We start from the raw sequence: 21,139 nt of genomic DNA, 5'->3' as shown, positions 1-21,139 counted from the left end.
TAGTTCCCTGTGCTATAGAGTAGATCCTTGTTGTTTATGTATTTTATATAGAGTAATGTGTAGAATTCTATATCCAGCAAAAATTATACCTCAAAAGGAGAAATATTTTATCAGACAAACAAAAACAGCTGACTCTGCAAGAAATGTTAAAAGTTCTTCTGGGAGAAGGAATATGATAAGGTGCAACTTAGATTTATATAAAGAAAGGAAGAGCATTAAATAAGGAATTATGTAAGGTAAAATCAAATACTCTTTATTTTTCTTCTCTTTTCTGTTACGGTTTGTCTGTTGAATATAGTTCCCTGTGCTATACAGTAGGACCTCGTTGTTTATCCATCCTGTATCTACTAGTTTGCATCTACCAACCCCATACTCCCACTGCATCCCTCCATCACCCTCCCTTCCCCTTGGCAGCCACAAGTCTGTTCCCTGTGTCTTTGAGTCTGTTTCTGTTTCATAGATAAGTTCATTTGTGTCATATTTTAGATTCCACATATAAGTGATATCATATGGTATTTGTTTTCTCTTTCTGTCTAACTTAGTATAATCTCTTGGTCCATCTATGTTGCTGCAAATGGCATTATTTCATTCTTTTTTATGGTTGAGTAGTATTCCATTGTATATATGCACCACATCTTCTTTATCCAGTCATCTGTTGATGGACATTTAGGTCATTTCCATGTCCTGGCTATTGTGAATAGTGCTGCTGTGAATACTAGGGTGCATGTATCTTTTTGAGTTATAGTTTTGTCCGGATATATGCCCAGCAATGGGATTGCTGGATCATATGGTAATTCTATTTTTAGCTTTCTGAGGAACCTCCATACTGTTCTCCATAGTGGCTGTATCAGCTTACATTCCCACCAACAGTGCAGGAGGGTTCCCTTTTCTCCACACCCTCTCCAGCATTTATTATTTGTAGACTTTTTAATAATGGCCATCCTGACCAGTGTGAGGTGATACCTCATTGTAGTTTTGATTTGCATTTCTCTAATAATTAGTGATGTTGAGCATCTTTTCATGTGTCTATTGGCCATCTGAATGTAATTAAATAATGCTTAGATTAAAATAATTTTCTTCTAAGGAAAAAAGACAAAGCAAAAGATGCATTCCAGTCGAGAGGAAAAATGTTAGCTATGCCTCCCTACCTTGGGGTATTACATGAACAGTTAGGCAACAGTCTAAGTGAAAATACGTAACAGTTCAGTTTATAAATTTTTTAAAATTTATAAAATAAAAAATTTTGAAGTCACTAACAATGCCAGGTGGAGTCACAGGTGACATTAGCCCAGCCCCATTATTTTAGAGCTTCCTTACAAGAGTCCTTGCCTGCAAAGTCCCTGCACCAAAACATTCTTTAACTTGGGGGCCTTGCTCTGTATTGTTTACGAGCAGTTACTGAGAGAGGAGCCGGGCATCCCTGTCCAACTGAACCTCCATTTGGCTCCTTTGTTCTTTGCATAAACTTTCACTTCTTTATCTGTGGGATCCTCAGTTATTAAACAACGTTTCTTACTCCTGGTTTCATCTAAAATTACAGAATAAGTAGCTCCTGAGGAAGCACAGGAATCCATAGAGCCTACTCGCAGGCTATCAGGATAACCGTGGTGTCAACAGACAGGTGGCAACCGTCTGTGAAAACCCTGACTCCTGGCCGGGCTTCGGAAGGACTAGTGAGAAAATCAAAACATTTCTGCAAACGTTATTAAATGTGCTAACCTGAAATTACTGCTTATTTATTTTCGAAGGTTGAACATTTCTTGGTGATTCCCCCACTCAGAATTTCGCGTGCATGGGAATCAGATCTAAGGCTAACTTCAAAAGGCTGTTGTGAGGATTAATTGAGGCAGTGTATGTAACCTGCCTTGCCTAATGCCAGAACTAAATAACCATCCAATAAAAAGCTCTAAAATTGTGATGGTGAAGATAATGGTGCCAATAATTCTAACACTGATGTAATTTTTTTTTGATGTAATTTTTTAAAAGTTGGTTCAAATCGGTAAATACTCAGAACTTCAAGTTTTAACAGACATGTTTGTTTTTCTAAATCACAAATCTAACCTAAACTATCTGCTGTGATGTCGTCATTACCAGCAGGATGTGTTCAGACTCCCCAGCCCAACACACAGAAGCCTTTAGGATTCAGCTACCGTGAACGCCCCTGATTCAGTCAGGAACCCCCTGACTGCCTTCTCCAACCCTCACCCCTCCCCTGATGCCCAGACATATTAGAATCTTCCGTGGTCCGGTGCCCCTGCTGAACCCTGCCCCTTGGCCATCACACACAGAGCGCCCTTTCCCTTTCTCTCTCTGCCCAGTAAACACTCTGCCTCATTCTCAGGATCAATCCCAGGATCTGTTGAGAGCCCTCATGTCCCTGCCTGCAGGTAGCTCAGCCTCTTCCTCATGGGCATCCCTCCTGTATCTTATAGAAACTTGTCTTTCATCTCTTCTAGCTAGGTGGCTGCAAAATTTATTGTCCAAATAAGGACACTTTTGCAAACAATAGGGAGCTTTTAATTAGTTCATTGGGACTACAGGTGTAAAGGGGTCTGCTCTACGCTAGTAGCGTGTGTGGTCATCTTACCATTAACACTATTTCATGCATGCGTGTATTGAATCATTATGTTGCACACCTGAAACTAGTACAGTGTTTTAAATTTAATTTTTATTTTATATTGGAGTATAGTTGAGTTACAATGTTGTGTTAGTTTCAGGTGTACAGCAAAGTGACTCAGTTATACATATATCCATTCTTTTTCAGATTCTTATCCCATATAGGTTATTACAGAATATTGAGTAGAGTTCTCTGTGCTATACAGTAGGTCCTTGTTGATTATCTATTTTATATATAATAGTGTGTATATGTTAATCCTAAAATCCTAATTTATCCCTCCCCACCCCCAGCCTTTCCCCTTTGGTAACCATAAGTTACGAAGTTTGTGAGTCCATTTCTGTTTTGTAAATAAGCTCATTTGTATTATTTTTTTTAGATTCCATATATAAGTGATACCATATTTGTCTTTCTCTGTCTGACTTCACTTAGTATGACAATCTCTAGGTCCATGCATGTTGCTGCAAACAGCATTTATTTATTTATTTATTTATTGTGGTACGCGGGCCTCACCGCTGCGGCCTCTCCCGTTGTGGAGCACAGGCTCCGGACGCGCAGGCCCAGCGACCATGGCTCACGGGCCCAGCTGCTCCATGGCATGTGGGATCTTCCCGGACCGGGGCACGAACCTGCGTCCCTTGCATTGGCAGGAGGACTCTCAACCACTGTGCCACCAGGGAAGCCCTGCACATGGCATTTTTTCATTGTTTTTCTATGGCTGAGTAATATTCCATTGTATATATGTACCACATCTTCTTTATCCATTCCTTTGTTGATGGACATGTAGGTTGCTTCCATATCTTGGCTGTTGTAAATAGAGCTGCTGTGAACACTGGGGTGCATGTATCCTTTCAAATTCTACGTTTTGCCAGATATATGCCCAGGAGTGGGATTGCTGGATCATATGGTAGTATTTTAAGGAACCTCCATACTGTTCTCCATAGTGGTTGTACCAATTTACATTCCCACCAACAGTGCAAGACGGTTCCCTTTTCTCCACACCCTCTCTAGCATTTATTGTTTCTAGATTTTTTGATGATGGCCATTCTGACTGGTGTGAGATGATATCTCATTGTAGTTTTGATTTGCATTTCTTTAATGGTAAGTGATGTTGAGCATCCTTTCATATGTTTGTTGGCAATCTGTATATCTTCTTTGGAGAAATGTCTATTTAGGTCTTCTGCCTATTTTTGGATTGGATTGTTTTTTTGATATTGAGCTCCATGAGCTGCTTGTATATTTTGTAGATTAATCCTTTGCCAGTTGCTTCGTTTACAAATATTTTCTCCCATTCTGAGGGTTGTCTTTTCATCTTGTTTATGGTTTCCTTTGTTGTGCAAAAGCTTTGAAGTTTCATTAGGTCCCATTTGTTTATTTTTGTTTTTATTTCCATTTCTCTAGGAGGTGTGTCAAAAAGGATCTTGCTGTGATGTATGTCATAGTGTTCTGCCTATGTTTTCCTCGAAGAGTTTGATAGTTTCTGGCCTTACATTTAGGTCTTTAATCCATTTTGAGTTTATTTTTGTGTATGGTGTCAGGAAGTGTTCTAATTTCATTCTTTTACATGTAGCTGTCCAGTTTTCCCAGCAGCACTTATTGAATTGTCTGTCTTTTCTCCATTGTATACTCTTGCCTCCTTTATCAAAGATAAGGTGATAATATGTGCATGGGTTTGTCTCTGGGCTGTCTATCCTGTTCCTTTCATCTGTATTTCTGTTTTTGTGCCAATACCATACTGTCTTGATTACTGTAGCTTTGTAGTATAGTCTGAAGTCAGGGAGCCTGATTCCTCCAGCTCTGTGTTTCTTTCTCAAGATTGCCTGGCTATTCAGGGTCTTTTGTGCTTCCGTACAAATTATGAAATTTTTTGTTCTAGTTCTGTGAAAAATGCCAGTGGTAGTTTGATAGAGATTGCATTGAATCTGTAGATTGCTTTGGGTAGTAGAGTCATTTTCACAGTGTTGATTCTTCCAGTCCAAGAACTTGGTATATCTCTCCATCTGTTTGTATCATCTTTAATTTCTTTCATCAGTGTCTTATAATTTTCTGCATACAGGTCTTTTGTCTCCTTAGGTAGGTTTATTCCTAGATATTTTATCTTTTTGTTGCAATGGTAAATGGGAGTGTTTTCTTGATTTCACTTTCAGATTTTTCATCATTAGTGCATAGGAATGCCAGAGATTTCTGTGCATTGATTTTGCATCCTGCTTGCTACTCTACCAAATTCATTGATTAGCTCTAGTAGTTTTCTGGTAGCATCTTTAGGATTCTCTATGTATAGTATCATGTCATCTGCAAACAGTGACAGCTTTACTTCTTCTTTTCCGATTTGGATTCCTTTTATTTCCTTTTCTTCTCTGATCGCTGTGGCTAAAACTTCCAAAACTATGTTGAAGAAGAGTGGTGAGAGTGGGCAATCTTGTCTTGTTCCTGATCTTAGTGGAAATGCTTTCAGTTTTTCACCATTGAGGATGATGCTGGCTGTGGGTTTGTCATATATGGCCTATATTACGTTGAGGGAAGTTCCCTCTATGCCTACTTTCTGCAGGGTTTTTATCATAAATGGGTGTTGAATTTTGTCGAAAGCTTTCTCTGCATCCATTGAGATGATCATATGGTTTTTCTCCTTCAGTTTGTTGATATGGTTTATCACATTGATGGATTTGCGTACATTGAAGAATCCTTGCATTCCTGGAATAAACCCCAGTTGATCATGGTGTATGATCCTTTTAATGTGCTGTTGGATTCTGTTTGCTAGTATTTTGTTGAGGATTTTTGCATCTGTGTTCATCAGTGATGTTGGCCTGTAGTCTTCTTTCTTTGTGACATCCTTGTCTGGCTTTGGTATCAAGGTGATGGTGGTGGCCTCGTAGAATGAATTTGGGAGTGTTACTCCCTCTGCTATATTTTGGAAGAGTTTGAGAAGGCTAGGTGTTAGCTCTTCTCTAAATCTTTGATAGAATTCGCCTGTGAAGCCATCTGGGCCTGGGCTTTTGTTTGTTGGAAGATTTTTAATCACAGTTTCAGTTTCAGTGCTTGTGATTGGTGTGTTTATATTTTTTATTTCTTCCTGGTTCAGTCCTGGAAGGTTATACTTTCCTAAGAATTTGCCCATTTCTTCCAGGTTGTCCATTTTATTGGCATATAGTTGCTTGTAGTAATCTCTCATGATCCTTTGTATTTCTGCAATGTCAGTTGTTACTTCGTTTTCATTTCTCATTCTGTTGATATGAGTCTTCTCCCTTTTCTTCTTGATGAGTCTGGGTAATGCTTATATGGATTTCGTTTATCTTCTCAAGGAACCAACTTTTAGTTTTATTGATCTTTGCTGTTGTTTCCTTCTTTTCTTTTTCATTTATTTCTGATCTGATCTTTATAATTTCTTTCCTGATTACTTTAGGTGTAAGGTTAGGTTATTTGAGATTTTTCTTGTTTCTTGAGGTAGGATTGTATTGCTATAAACTTGCCTCTTAGAACTGCTTTTGCCGCATCCCATAGGTTTTGGGTCGTCGTATTTTCATTGTCATTTGTTTCTAGGGGTTTTGTTTTGTTTTGTTGTTTTGTTTTTCTGTTTTTTGTTTTTGTTTTTTTTGCGATACGCGGGCCTCTCACTGTTGTGGCCTCTCCCGTTACGGAGCACAGGCTCCAGACGCGCAGGCTCATGGGCCCAGCTGCTCTGCGGCATGTGGGATCTTCCCGGACCGGGGCATGAACCCGTGTCCCCTGCGTCGGCAGGTGGACTCTCAACCACTGCGCCACCGGGGAAACCCTGTTTCTAGGTATGTTTTGATTTCCTCTTTGATTTCTTCAGTGATCTCTTGGTTATTTAGTAACGTATTGTTTAGCCTCCGTGTGTGTGTATTTTTTACAGTTTTTTTTCCTGTAATCGATATCTAGTCTCATAGTGATGTGGTCGGAAAAGATACTTGATATGATTTCAGTTTTCTTAAATTTACCAAGGCTTGATTTGTGACCCAAGATACGGTCTATCCTGGAGAATGTTCTGTGAGCACTTGAGAAGAAAGTGTATTCTGTTGTTTTTGGATGGAAGGTCGTATAAATATCAATTAGGCCCATCTTGTCTAATGTGTCATTTAAAGCTTGTGTTTCCGTATTTATCTTCATTTTCGATGATCTGTCCATTGGTGAAGGTGGGGAGTTAAAGTCCCCTAGTATGGTTGTGTTACTGTCGATTTCCCCTTTTATGGCAGTTAGCCTTTGCCTTATGTGTTGAGGTGCTCCTATGTTGGGGGCATAAATAGTTACAATTGTTATAGATTCTTCTTGGATCGATCCCTTGATCATTATGTAGTGTCCTTCTCTGTCTCTTGTAATAGTCTGTTTTAAAGTCTATTCTGTCTGATACGAGAATTGCTTCGCCAGCTTTCTTTTGATTTCCACTTGCATGGAATATCTCTTTCCATCCCCTCACTTTCTGTCTGTATGTGTCCCTAGGTCAGAAGTGGGTCTCTTGTAGACAGCATGTATACGTGTCTTGTTTCTGTATCCATTCAGCCAGTCTGTGCTTTTTTCTTGGAGCATTTAATCCATTTACATTTAAGGTAGTTATCGATATGTATATTCCTGTTACCATTTTCTTAATTGTCTTGGGTTTGTTTTTGTAGGTCTTTTCCTTCTCTTGTGTTTCCTGCCTAGACAAGTTCCTTTAGCATTTGTTGTAAAGCTGGTGTGGTGTTGCTGAATTCTCTTAACCTTTTCTTGTCTGTAAAGGATTTAATTTCTCTGTTGTATCTGAATGAGATCCTTGCTGGATAGAGTAATCTTGGTTGGAGGTTTTTCCGTTTCACCACTTTAAATATGTCCTGCCAGTCCCTTCTGGCTTGCAGAGTTTCTGGTGAAAGATGAGCTGTTAGCCTTATGTTTTTGTTGATTTTACTTTGCTGCTTTTAATTTTTTTCTTTGTATTTCATTTTTGATAGTTTGTATAATATGTGTCTTGGCATGTTTCTCTTTGGGTTTATCCTTTATGGGAGTCTCTGCACTTCCTGGACTTGATTGACTATCTCCTTTCCCATGTTACGGAAGTTTTTGACTGTAATCTTTTGGAATATTTTCTCAGACCCTTTCTTTTTCTCTTCTTCTTTTTGGACCCCTATAATTCGTATGTTGGTGCCTTTAATGTTGTCCCAGAGGTCTCTGAGACTCTCCTCAATTTTTTTCATTCTTTTTTCTTTATTCTACTCCCTGACAGTTATTTGCACCATTTTTTGTTACAGATCACTTATCCATTCTTCTGCCTCAGTTCTTCTGCTATTGATTCCTTCTAGTGTATATTTAATTTCAGTTATTGTATTTTTCATCACTGTTTGTTTGCTCTTTAGTTCTTCTAGATCCTTGTTAAATATTTCTTGTATTTTCTCCATCCCGTTTCTGATATTTTGGATCATCTTTACTGTCATTACTTTGAATTCTTTTTTAGGTAGGTTGTGTATTTCATGTACATTTATTTGGTCTTATAGGTTTTTACCTTGCTTCTTTGTCTGTAACATATTTGTTTGTTGTTTCTTTCTTTTCTTTTTGTTTATTGATGGATGAGGCTGTATGCCTGTCTTACTGGGTGTTTGGCCTGAGGAGTTCAGCACTGGAGTTTGCAGGTAGTTGGATAGAACCAGGTCTTGGTTCTGAGATTAGGACCTTTGGGAGATCTCACTCTGATTAATATTCCCTGTGGTCTGAGGTTCTCTGTTAGCCCAGCTCTTTGGGCTTGGAGCTCCCACCACAGGAGCTCAGGCCCGACCTCTGTCCTGGGAACCAAGATCCTGCAAGCTGCATGGTGTGGCAAAAAAATAAGAAAAAAAGGAGCAGTACAATATCAAGGAATAAAAACAAAATAAAATTAGAAAGATAAAAAATATATTAGGAAAAATAAAAATATAATTGAAACCAGTGCAACAGGGTAAAATAAAACCACAATCGAAAAAAGAAAAAAAAAGGGAGGTGTGTGTGTGGGGAACAAGCCAGACAGAGCAATAAGAAAGTATAAAGAATAAAATAAAATTAGAAAAATAAAAGGTTAGGAAAAATAAAAATATTAAAGAATGAAAGCAGTGAATCAACAGGGTAAAACAGAGCCCCAATCTAAAAGAGAAAAAAAGAAAAAAAAAAAAAAAGCCTTGCCTATGGGGGTGGAGTTTAGGCGGGGTTGGAACTTAGGTTCGGGGCTTAAGGTGGGATGGTACCTAGGTTGGTGGGGGGGCAGCGTTTATGCGTGGGGTGGGGCCTGTGCTTAGGACCTGCGTGCAGAAGGAGAGAGACTGCACATTGGAAGGAGGGTCTCTGGAGTGTGACGTTCCGGAGTTTGGAGGTAGGGCCCTGGGTGAGGGTATGTTGGTGGGGTTTAGGCCCAGCGCATTGGAGGGGGTCTCAGAGGGGTCCTCCGAGTGTAGAGGTGTGGCCCTGGGTGGGGGTGTAGGGGTGGTGCTTGGGCTCTGCGCAGCAGGAGGGAGGCTCCGAGGGCAGAGGATTAGGCCTGGGGGCCCAACAAGCTCCCTGGTGCCTAAGTGGACAGGGAAGGCATTGGCCACATTCCCTTCTGTTCCTCTGTGCCCCTCCCCCAGCAGCCCCAGGGTCTCCTCCATTGCTGCTGGATCTCTAACTGTGGGTGGGTCCTGTTGGGTGTAGGAACTCTTCCCCTCCCCCAGCCACTTCCCTCAGGGGTGCCAGTCCCAGAGGTCCGACGTTTACTTTTGCTCCCCCTTCCCTTCTTCCCACTCTGTCAGGGCCTGTGTGGCTAGAGGGGGCCTTGGTGGGCAGAGGATCAGGCCCAGAATCTCAGCAGGCTTTCAGGGGCCCAAGTGGGCAAGGGAAACTTGGCCACACTCCCTTTTGATCCTCTGTCCTCCCAGTGGTCCCCCAATTTCCCACTTCGGCATGGATCCTTTCCCCTCCCACAGCCACCCCTCAGGGGCAGCAGTTCGGTCCTGCCTCCACTTCTACTCCCCTTACACTCCCCCCACACCCCACGTCCTACCCGGTCCCTGGGGGTTCCTCCTGTCCCCTTAGGTATCTGTGGTCCCCCACTGGTGCCTGGTAGGTGCCCTAGTTGTGAGGAGACGCGAATTCTGTGTCCTCCTAGTCCGCCATCTTGACTCCACTCCCTGTAGAATTTTTGATGATGGCTATTCTAACTCGTATGAGGTGATACCTCATTGTATTAGTGATGTTAAGCATCTTTTCATGTGCTTTTGGGCCATCTGTTTGTCTTCTTTGGAGAAATGTCTATTTAGATCTTCTGTCCACTTTTTGATTGGGTGGTTTGTTTTTTTGACATTGAGCTGTATGAGCTGTTTGTATATTTTGGAGATTAATCCCTTGTCGGTCACTTCATTGGCAAATATTTTCTGGCAAATATTTTCTCCCATTCTGTTTGTTGACTTTTCATTTTGTTTATGGTTTCTTTTGCTGTGCAAAAGCTTGTAAGTTTAATTAGGTCCCATTTATTTTTGTTTTCATTTTCATTACTGTAGGAGGTGGACCCAAAAAGATATTGCTGCAACTTATGTCCTAGGGTGTTCTGCCTATGTTTTCCTCTAAGAGTTTTATAGTATATGGTCTTACATTTAGGTCTTTAATCCATTTTGAGTTTTTTTGTGTGTGTTTATGCTGGTCAGAGAGTATTGTAATTTCATTCTTTTACATGTGGCTGTTCAGTTTTCTCAGCAGCACTTACTAAAGAGAGACTGTCTTACATCCATTGTATATTCTTGCCTCCTTTGTCATAGATTAATTGACCATGGTGCTGGGTTTATTTCTGGGCTTACTATCTTGTCCTATTGATGTATGTTTCTGTTTTGGTGCCAGTACTATACTGTTTTGATTACTGTAGCTTTGTAGTATAGTCTGAAGTCAGGGAGTCAGAGTCCTTCAGCTCCATTTTTCTCTGTCAGGATTGCTTTGGCTATTCCGGGTCTTTTCTGTTTCCATACCAATATTAAACGTTTTTGTTCTAGTTCTGTGAAAGTTGTCATTGGTAATTTGATAGGGATTGCATTGAATCTTTAGATTGCCTTGAGTAGTATATTCATTTTGACGGCATTCTTTCAATCACACCATGTGGTATATCTTTCCATCTGTTTATGTCATCTTCAATTTCTTTCATCAGTGTCTTATAGTTTTCCATGTACAGGTCTGTTGCCTCCTTAGGTATGTTTGTTCTAGGTATTTTTTGCTTTTTGATGCGATGGTAAATGGCATTGTTTCCTTAATTTCTCTTTCTGATCTCTTATTGTTAGTGTATAGAAATGCAAGAGATTTCTGTGTATTAATTTTCTATCCTGCAACTTCACTGAATTCATTGCTGAGCTCTAGTAGTTTTATGGTAGCGTCATTAAGATTTTCTATGTATACTATCATGTCATCTGCAAACTGACAGTTTTACTTCTTACTTTCCAGTTTGGATTCTTTTATTTCTTTTTCTTCTCTGATTGCCATGGCTAGGACTTCCAAAACTATGTTCAGTAAAAGTGGTGAGAGTGGACATCCTTATCTTGTTCCTGATCTTAGAGGAAATGTTTTCAGCTTTTCATTGTTGAGTATGATGTTTGCTCTGGGTTTGTCATATATGGCCTTTATTATGTTGAGGCATTTTTATCATAAATGGTGTTGAATTTTGTCAAAAGCTTTTTCTGCATCTATTGAGATGATCATAAGTTTCTTATTCTTCATTTTGTTAGTGTGGTGTATCACACTGATTGATTTGCAGATATTGAAGAATCCTTGCATCCCTGAGATAAATCCCACTTGGTCATGGTGTATGATCCTTTTAATGTGCTGTTGGATTCTGTTTGCTAGTATTTTGTTGAGGATTTTTGCGTCTATGTTCATCAATGATATTGGCCTGTAATTTTCTTTCTTTGTGGTTTCTTTGTCTGGTTTTGGTATCAGGGTAATGGTGGCCTCGTAGAATGAGCTTGGGAGTGTTCCTTCCTCTTCAATTTTTTGGAAGAGTCTTGGAAGGGTAGGTGTTAACTCTTCTCTAAGTGTTTGATAGAATTCGCCTGTGAAGCCATCTGGGCCTGGACTTTCATTTGTTGGGAGTTTCTAATCACAGTTTCAATTTCAGTATTTGTGATTGGTCTGTTCATATATTCCACTTCTTCCTGGTTCAGTCTTAGAAGGTTGTACCTTTCTAAGAATTTGTCCATCTAGGTTGTCCATTTTATTGGAGTATAGGTACTTGTAGTACTCCCTTATGATCCTTTGTATTGCTGTAATGTCTGTTGTAACTTCTTTTTCATTTCTAATTTTACTGATTTGAGCCATCTCCCTCTTTTTCTTGATGGGTCTGGCTGAAGGTTTATGAATTTTGTTTATCTTTTCAAAGAACCAGCTTTTAGTTTCATTGATCTTTTCTATTTTGTCTCAATTTCATTTATTTCTGCTCCGATCTTTATCATTTCTTTCCTTCTACTAACTTTGGGCTTTGTTGTTTTTTCTCTGGTGGCTTTAGGTGTAAGATTAGGTTGTTTATTTGAGATTTTTCTTGTTTCCTAAGGTAAGATTGTATTGCTATAAACTTCCCTGAACAGCTTTTGCTGCACACCATAGGTTTTAGATTATCTTTTTTTCATTTTCATTTGACTCTAGATATTGTTTGATTTCCTCTTTGATTTCTTCAGTGATCCATTTGTTGTTTAGTAACATATTGTTTAGCCTCCACGGGTTTGTGTTTTTTTACAGTTTTATTTTTGTAGTTGATTTTGAATCTCATAGTGTTGCTGTTGGAAAAGATGCTTGATATGATTTCAGTTTTCTTAAATTTATTGAGGCTTGATTTGTGGCCCAGCATGTGATCTATTCTGGAGAATGTTCTATGTGCACTTGAGAAGAATGTGTATTCTGCTGCTTTCTAATGGAATGCTCCATAATTAAGTCCATCTGGTCTAATGTGTCATTTAAGGCCCGTGTTTCCTTATTGATTTTCTGTCTGGATGATCTGTCCATTGATGTAAGTGGGCTGTTAAAGTCCCCCAGTATTATTGTGTTACTGTCAATTTCTCCTTTTATGGCTGTTAATATTTGCCTTATATATTGAGGTGCTCCTATGTTGGATGCATATATATTGACAATTGTTATATCTTCTTGGATTGATCCCTTGATCATTATGAAGTGTCCTTCTTTGTCTCTTGTAATAGTCTTTATTTTAAAGTATATATTGTCTTATATGAATATTGCTATCCCAGATTTCTTTTGATTTCCATTTGCATGGAATACCTTTTCCCATCCTTTCACTTTCACTGTGTATGTATCCCTAGATCTGAAGTGGGTCTCTTGTAGACAGCATATATACATGGGTCTTGTTTTTGTATCCATTTAGCCAGTCTGTATTTTTTAGTTGGAGCATTTAATCTGTTTACATTTAAGATAATTACCGATATGTATGTTCTTATCACCATTCTCTTAATTGTTTTGGATTTGTTTTGTAGGTCTCTTTTCTTCCCTTCCTCTTTTCTTCTCTTCATTTGTGATTTGATGAGTATCTTTAGTGTTTGGATCGTTTTTTCTTTTTTGTGTGGGTATCTGTTGTAGATTTTTGGTTTGCAGTTACCATGAGGTTTGATATAGCAGTCTTTATATATAAAAGATTGTTTTAAGTTACTCGTCTCTTAATTTCAAATGCATTTCCAATATCCTGCGTTTGTACTGCCCTCACGATTGCTGCTTTTGAGATCATATTTGTTTGTGGATGATTTCCTACCTTTACGGTGTGTTTGCCTTTACTGGTGAGCTTTCCCATTCGTAATTTTCTTGTTTCTACTTGTAGCCTTTTCTTTTCCACCTAGAGAAGTTCCTTTAGCATTTACTGTTCCTTAGCTTTTGCTTTTCTGTAAAGCTTTTGATTTCTCCATTGAATCTGAACAAGAGCCTTGCTGAATATTCTTCATTGTAGGTTTTTCTCTTTCATCACTTTAAATACATCCTGCTACTCCCTTCTGGCCTGCAGAGTTTCTGCTGAAAAGTCAGCTGATAACCTTATGGGGATTCCCTTGTATGTTATTTGTTGCTTTTCCCTTGTTGATTTTAATATTTTCTCTTTGTCGTTTATTTTGTTATTTTTGATTAATATGTGTGTCGGCATGTTCCTCCTTGGATTTATCCTGTATGGGACTGTCTGTGCTTCCTGGACTTGAGTGTTTCCTTTCTCATGTTAGGGAAGTTTTTGGCTATAATCTCTTCAAATATTTTCTCATGCCCTTTCTCTCTCTTTCCTCCTTCTGGGACCCCTATAATGCAAATGTTGGTGCATTTAATTTTGTCCCAGAGGTCTCTTAGACTGTCCTCATTTCCTTTCATTCTTTTTTCTTTATTCTGTTCCACAGTAGTGATTTCCACCAATCTGTCTTACAGCTCACTTATTCATTCTTCTGCCTCATTAATTCTGCTGTTGATTCCTTCTGGTATATTTTTCATTTCAGATATCGTATTGTTCATCTGTTTGTTCTTTATATGTTCTTGCTCTTTGTTAAACATTTCTTGTATCTTCTTGGTCTGTGCCTCCATTCTTTTTTCAAGATCTTGGATCACCTTTACCATCATTATTCTGAATTCTTTTTCAGACAGATTGCCTATCTCCACTTCATTGTTCTTCTGGCATTTTATCTTGTTCCTTCATGTGGAACATATTTCTCTGCCATCTCCTTTTGTCTAACTTTCTGTGTGGTCTCCAGTCTGCATGTTTCAGGATTGTAGTTCCTCTTGCTTCTGGTGTATGTCCCCTGGTGGTGAGGTTTGTCCAGGGGCTTTTGTAGGCTTCCTGGTGTGAGGGACTGATGCCTGCCCACTAGTGGGTAGAGGTAGGTCTTGTCCCTCTGGTGGGCAGGGCCGTGTCAAGGGTGTGTTTAGGGGTGGCTGTGGGCTCAGGACACGACTTTAGGCATCCTGTCTGTTGATGAGTGGGGCTGTGTCCCCCCACCCCCGTTGGTTGTCTGGCCTGAGGCATCCCAGCACTGGAGCGTGCAGGCTGTTGGGTGGGGCCAGGTCTCGGTGCAAAAATGGTGACCTCCAGGAGAGCTCACGCGTATGAATATTCCCTGGGGCCTCCACCACCAGTGTCCTCCCCCCCGCAGTAAGCCACAGCCGATCCCTGCCTCCAGGACCCACAGGTAGGTCTGGCCCAGGCTCCTATGGAGTCACTGCTTTGTCCTGGATCCCAGTGCACGTGAAACCCTGTGTGCGCCCTCCAAGAGAGGAGTCTCTGTTTCCCCCAGTCCTGTGGAGCTCCTGCACTCAAGCCCTGTTGGCCTTCAAAGCCAAATGCTCTAGGGGCTCCTCCCAAGCTGGGGAGCCTGACATGGGGCTCAGAACTCTCACTCCTGTGAGAGAACCTCTGCAATATAATTATTTTCCAGTTTGTGAGTTGCCCACCCAGTGGGTATGGGATTTGGTTATATCGTGAAAGTGCCCCTCCTACCATCTTGTGGCCTCTTCTTTGTCTTTAGGTGTAGAATATCTTTTGGGGTAGGTTGCAGTCTTTGTTATCACTGGTTGTGAGCAGTTAGTTGTGATTTTGGAGTTTTCATGAAAGGAGGTGAGCTCAAGTCCTTCCACTCCACTATCTTGTCTCTACCTCCAATCTGAAACTAATATAATGTTATATGTCAATTATATCTCAAAAAAAAGCATATTCAGTAACCCACTTTACTTCCTAATTTATTTGGCTGTCTCACCTACTAGACAGTAAGTTCCTGGCTGACAGGAATGGGTTTCTCTCCTTTGGCATCTGAACACCCTGTGTCTGGCACAGTGCCTGGCACAAAATAATACCCAACTGAGGTCTGCTGAACACATGCATGATTGATAGATGAACTAATGAACTAATTAAATAGTGGCTAATATTTGTAGAATTGGTTTTGGTTAAACAATAGTTTCCTGGTAACACTGCAAAGGCTAACTAATTTCCCCTTAAAATGGTTCATTAAATCTTCAAATGTTCTGTAACCAAAACTTGAACTTATGATAAAAGCATAATTTTTTGCATGTAAACTTATCAGCACTCGTTTAGTCATATAGTTGAGTCTCACCTGGTGTGAAGGTTAATTTGTATGTGTTAACTTGACTGGACCAAGCGGTGCCCAGACATTTGGTCAAACATAATTCTGGGTGTGTGTCTCTGAGGGGTGTTGTGAATGAGATTCATGGGGTTTTTTTTGTTTTTTTTTTTAAAATTTATTTATTTATTTTTTTGCGGTACGTGGGCTTCTCACTGTTGTGGCCTCTCCCGTTGCAGAGCACAGGCTCCGGATGCGCAGGCTTAGCAGCCATGGCTCACTGACGCAGCCGCTCCACGGCATGTGGGATCTTCCTGGACCGGGGCACGAACCCGTGTCCTCTGCATCCTTCTCAAACTCTTCCAAAATATAGCAGAGGGAGGAACACTCCCAAACTCATTCTACGAGGCCATCATCACCTTGATACCAAAACCAGACAAGGATGTCACAAAGAAAGAAAACTACAGGCCAATATCACTGATGGACATAGATGCAAAAATCCTCAACAATATACTAGCAAACAGAATCCAACAGTACATTAAAAGGATCGTACACCATGATCAACTGGGGTTTATTCCAGGAATGCGAGGATTCTTCAATATACGCAAAACAATTAATGTGATAAACCACATTAACAAATTGAAGGAGAAAAACCATATGATCATCTCAATAGATGCAGAGAAAGCTTTCGACAAAATTCAACACCCATTTATGATAAAAACCATAGAGGGAACTTTCCTCAACATAATATAGACCATATATGACAAACCCACAGCCAACATCATCCTCAATGGTGAAAAACTGAAAGCATTTCCACTAAGATCAGGAACAAGACAAGGTTGCCCACTCTCACCACTCTTATTCAACATAGTTTTGGAAGTTTTAGCCACAGCGATCAGAGAAGAAAAGGAAATAAAAGGAATCCAAATCGGAAAAGAAGTAAAGCTGTCACTGTTTGCAGATGACATGATGCTATACATAGAGAATCCTAAAGTTGCTACCAGAAAACTACTAGAGCTAATCAATGAATTTGGTAAAGCTGCAGGATACAAAATTAATGCACAGAAATCTCTGGCATTCCTATACACTAAGGATGAAAAATCTGAAAGTGAAATCAAGAAATCACTCCCATTTACCATTGCAACAAAACGAATAAAATATCTAGGAATAAACCTACCTAAGGAGACAAAAGACCTGTATGCAGAAAATTATAAGACACTGATGAAAGAAATTAAAGATGATACAAAATAGATGGAGAGATATACCAAGTTCTTGGATTGGAAGAATCAACATTGTGAAAATGATTCTACTACCCAAAGCAATCTACAGATTCAATGCAATCTCTATCAAACTACCAGTGGTATTTTTCACAGAACTAGAACAAAAAATTTCACAATTTGTATGGAGACACAGAAGACCCCGAATAGCCAAAGCAATCTTGAGAACGAAAAACGAAGCTGGAGGAATCAGGCTCCCTGACTTCAGACTATACTACAAAGCTACCGTAATCAAGACAGTATGGTACTGGCACAGAAACAGAAAGATAGGTCAATGGAACAGGATAGAAAGCCCAGAGATAAACCCACGCGCATATGGTCACCTCATCTTTGATAAAGGAGGCAGGAATGTATAGTGGAGAAAGGACAGCCTCTTCAATAAGTGGTGCTGGGAAAACTGGACAGGTACATGTAAAAGCATGAGATTAGATCACTTCCTAACACCATACACAAAAATAAGCTCAAAATGCATTAAAAATTTTTAATTGAATTATATACTCATTTGAGTATAAAACAGTGTGCGTGGACTGTGAATGCCAAGAGGGAGAGAGGGAGTGGGTCCCACTCCTCTCTCATCTCCCTATGCCTGGCTTGGTGGAATGCTTATAAGAGATGCCCAGTGCAGGCTTCTGCACCAATTAAAAGCCTTGTAACCTTCTGCTGTAACAGCTTATACCACCTGGTAAACACATTATGGTGCGTACCAATGATAAACAGGTGAGAGAGAGAGAGAGAGAAGAAGAGATAGGAAAGGGTCAGAACTGTAGCCCTTGTTCCTAACTCTGTCTGGGTTCTCTGCCTGGGGTGGGCCAGATGTTCGGCCTCCCAGTGAAGGTAAGACCCCTGGAAAGGCTGTCATTGGTGTACTAGAGAGTCGGGCACACAGGCACAGAGCCTAGGTAGCTACAAAGCAGGATAAGCAACAACAGAGGCCTCTGACAGAGTCAGTGGCCTCGTGTAGACAATAAGGCGGCAGGAACAAGCCTCCCCCAATGTAGCAGGAACTCCAAAGGAGCTGAAGGTCAACTAACTGTTCCCTGTCTAAACCTGGAAGGGGGGATCCACGAGCCCAGGCCAGTTTCTTCCTCCTTCCTGCAGGCTGCTTTGTTGGTGTCTGACGCTGAGAGAGGACTCCACAGGCAAGTATTTATTATTCACTCTCATTTATACAGCGTTTTTCTTCCAGTTTGAAGAAAACTGCTGCTCACATCCAGAAATACCTAATTCCAATAGGGACTGTATAGCATTTGCTTCCCATCAAAGCAAAATCCTCAATACATGAAATCTGAGATCTTGGCAATTTAACGGATTCCTTATAATTTTTAAATAGCATATATTAGTGCTTTACCCAGTTGGAAGGTTGCTGAGGGATAACTTGGCAGCATCTCTGTTTTCTTTTGAAAAAACAAATTCGTAAAAATGAAGTGTTCTACATTTATTTTATGTTGTTATTTTGGCAGCTTTCTTTTTATGACCGAATTCTGAGTCTGTTATAGTATCTGAATTCTAAAAAGATTTGATTGATTACAGAAAAGTTTATTTAAAAATTGGCTTTGCCATTTTTTTCTCTGGCTAACTCCTGGGTTGTTTTATACAGTACTTAGTATTTAAAGGACCTAATTTATTTTTCATGGCCCATCACCAATATCCAAGATAGCATCCAATTTCTTAATTCTGAACTCCACCTTGAGTAACTTCCAAACTAAATGAAATGAAAATACCTTGGGCAGTCTTGGTTTACACACGGTGGCAAAATTAACTTGAAGTTACATGGATCCCACACTGGGGATACTTCGGAGCTTCTGCTCTGGATGTACCCGCCAGAAGCCTTCTCCTCACTTCACTTCAGGTAAAACGAGTTTTTGAGCACCTACTCTGAGCAAAACAGTGCTGAAAATACAAAGGTGGATCAGGCTCAGTGCCCAATTTGATGGACGCGGTTGGAATGGGGTCTTGAACTGTGCTGTCACTGCACACTCTGTCTCTGGGGACAAAAAGTTCTTGCTCTGGCTGTTTGTTAGGAGACAGAGTTTTATTCTTGTCCGATACATCTATTAAACATTTATCTTCATATCAACATGTCTCCTAATCTTATAAAATCAAGACAAATGGGAGTATACAGTTTAAATTACATTGAGGAGTTTTGACCTGGAAAGTGCTGTATATTTCCAATGGGTTATTTTATGGTCTTTGTTTCCACACTTGACTAAAGATAGTGTTATGTATATAATTTTTTAGTTCACTTTAAAAAAGTTTTATTTAAGTATAGTTGACTTACAATGTTGTATTAGTTTCTGTTGTACGGCATAGTGATTCAGATATGTGTGTGCGTGTTTATATTCTTTTTCATTCTTTTCCATTATGGTTTACTACAAGATATTAAATATAGTTCCCTGTGCTATACAGTGGGACCTTGTTGTTTATCTGTTTTATATATAGTAGTGTGTACCTGCTAATCCAAAACCCCTAATTTATCCCTCCCCACCCCCTTTTCCCTTTGATAATTATAAGTTTGTTTTCTGTGTCTGTGAGTCTATTTCTGTTTTGTAAGTAAGTTCATTTGTGTCATATTTTAGATTGTACATATAAGTGATACGGTATTTGTCTTTGTCTGTCTGGCTTCACTTAGTATGACCATCTCCAGGTCCATCCATGTTGCTGCAAATGGCATTATTTCATTCCTTTTTATGGCTGAGTAATATTCCATTGTGTATATATACCACATCTTTATCCATTTCTCTGTTGATGGACATTAGGTTGCTTCCATGTCTTGGCTTGTGTAAATAGTGCTGCTGTGAACATTGGGGTGCATGTATCTTTTCAAATATACATTTTCTTCTGATATATGCCCAGGAGTGGGATTGCTGGATCGTATGGTAGCTCTATTTGGAGTTTTTTAAGGAACCTCCGTACTATTTTCCATAGTGGCTGCACCAATTTACATTCCCACCAACAGTGCATGAGGGTCCCCTTTTCTTTAAGTTTACTGTGAATGGGCATACAGTACAATTCACTTTTGTGTATGTACATTTCTGTAAACTTTGAGAAATGTACAGAGTCGTAGATGTACCACAATCAGGACACAGAACCAGCCACTCCCTCCCACAGAAAGCTCCCTCTGCTGCCCTTGGTAGTCAGCTCCCTCCTCCCCCACTGACCCCTGGCAACCACCTTCTGTTCTCTGCCTCTGTTGTTTTATCTGCAAAAAGTTTGTGTTTATCAGTGGGTTTCAAAACAAGGATGAGTTCACTTAAGCCATGCTTTGTGTCATTAGTGTGCTCAGCTATCCCTTGTCAGGATCTTTCTCTGATGCCTGTCAGTTGAAAAGGGTGGAGCCATGAAATACTTCTAAGGACCTTTTGAGTCACAGACTCCTTTTGGCTTATGTGAGGAAATGTCAGTGGTAGAGAGACTAAGGGCATCAGGCAGCTGTCCTTGTCCGTTTGGAGCTCTGAGAATGGCTCTCGGAGCAGGGCCATCTCCCTTACACATGAGTGTTGTCTAACACCCACCCACGTGCTTGGCAGTGTTTCTCAGAGGAAACACTGAGTAAAGGTCTTCATCAGGGAATGGATAAATCGGTGGATTTTGTTAGGGAGCCACTGTTTGAGTTACCATCTAGACATCACTGTTACTGATATTTTTCAATAACTCCATTTTTGCAAAGCCTTATTTCCATTTGGGTCCAATTATCTGGGGAGAAGTCTCCTCACTCCCCACCCTCTTGTAATTAAAAAGCATGTTCTTTTTAGATGATTTCAAAATGTTCTCCTCCACCAACTTCCAAAGCTTGCTGGCTCGGCCAACTTGATGCAGCTCAGCATCGCTGGGATAGAAGAACACATGGAACTTTTAGAATTGAGGTGAAATGGAACGGGGAGCAGATTAAGGCAGCCTAGAGGTGCTGAACCTTGGAGGACCATTTTAACGTGAGTGTTTTCATGCTAATACTTAGCTCCAGCTGGGAGGGGTTACAGGAATTATAGGCAAATGTCCAAGTTATCATCTTTCACTAAATGTTGGCAGGGTTCTCCCAAAACAAGGCAAAAAATCTGGCCTTGGGTGACTAGCAAATTTTGTCAACAAATTCACTTTTTTCCACCCTCCCCACATTCACATGAACCCAAAAGGCAACAGCTGGCATGCCAGGGATCAACTGCTGTGCACCTGTGCTTGCTTGTCTCCTGGGTGGGTTCACTGACTTTTAATCTAGTGCCTTGAGTAGTCAATTAGGTTAAATT

The 21,139-nt window shown here is 40.1% G+C and overlaps 1 long non-coding RNA gene across 1 annotated transcript in view; it reads right to left on the bottom strand.

Annotated features, from left to right (window-relative positions):
- Positions 1-2,974: 2,974 nt before the first annotated feature.
- The window catches only part of LOC117312545 (uncharacterized), a 130,850-nt gene continuing 112,685 nt past the window's right edge, over positions 2,975-21,139 (bottom strand). The window contains exon 13 of the long non-coding RNA XR_012332338.1: positions 2,975-21,139. This exon is cut by the window's right edge and continues 26,954 nt beyond it. This is a non-coding gene — a long non-coding RNA (uncharacterized lncRNA).

Source organism: Tursiops truncatus, chromosome 6, assembly GCF_011762595.2.
Source record: "Tursiops truncatus isolate mTurTru1 chromosome 6, mTurTru1.mat.Y, whole genome shotgun sequence".
Taxonomy (NCBI): Eukaryota; Metazoa; Chordata; class Mammalia; order Artiodactyla; family Delphinidae; genus Tursiops; species Tursiops truncatus.
The sequence above is the reverse complement of the archived record's forward strand: the minus strand, read 5'-3'. Positions and strand labels throughout refer to the sequence as shown.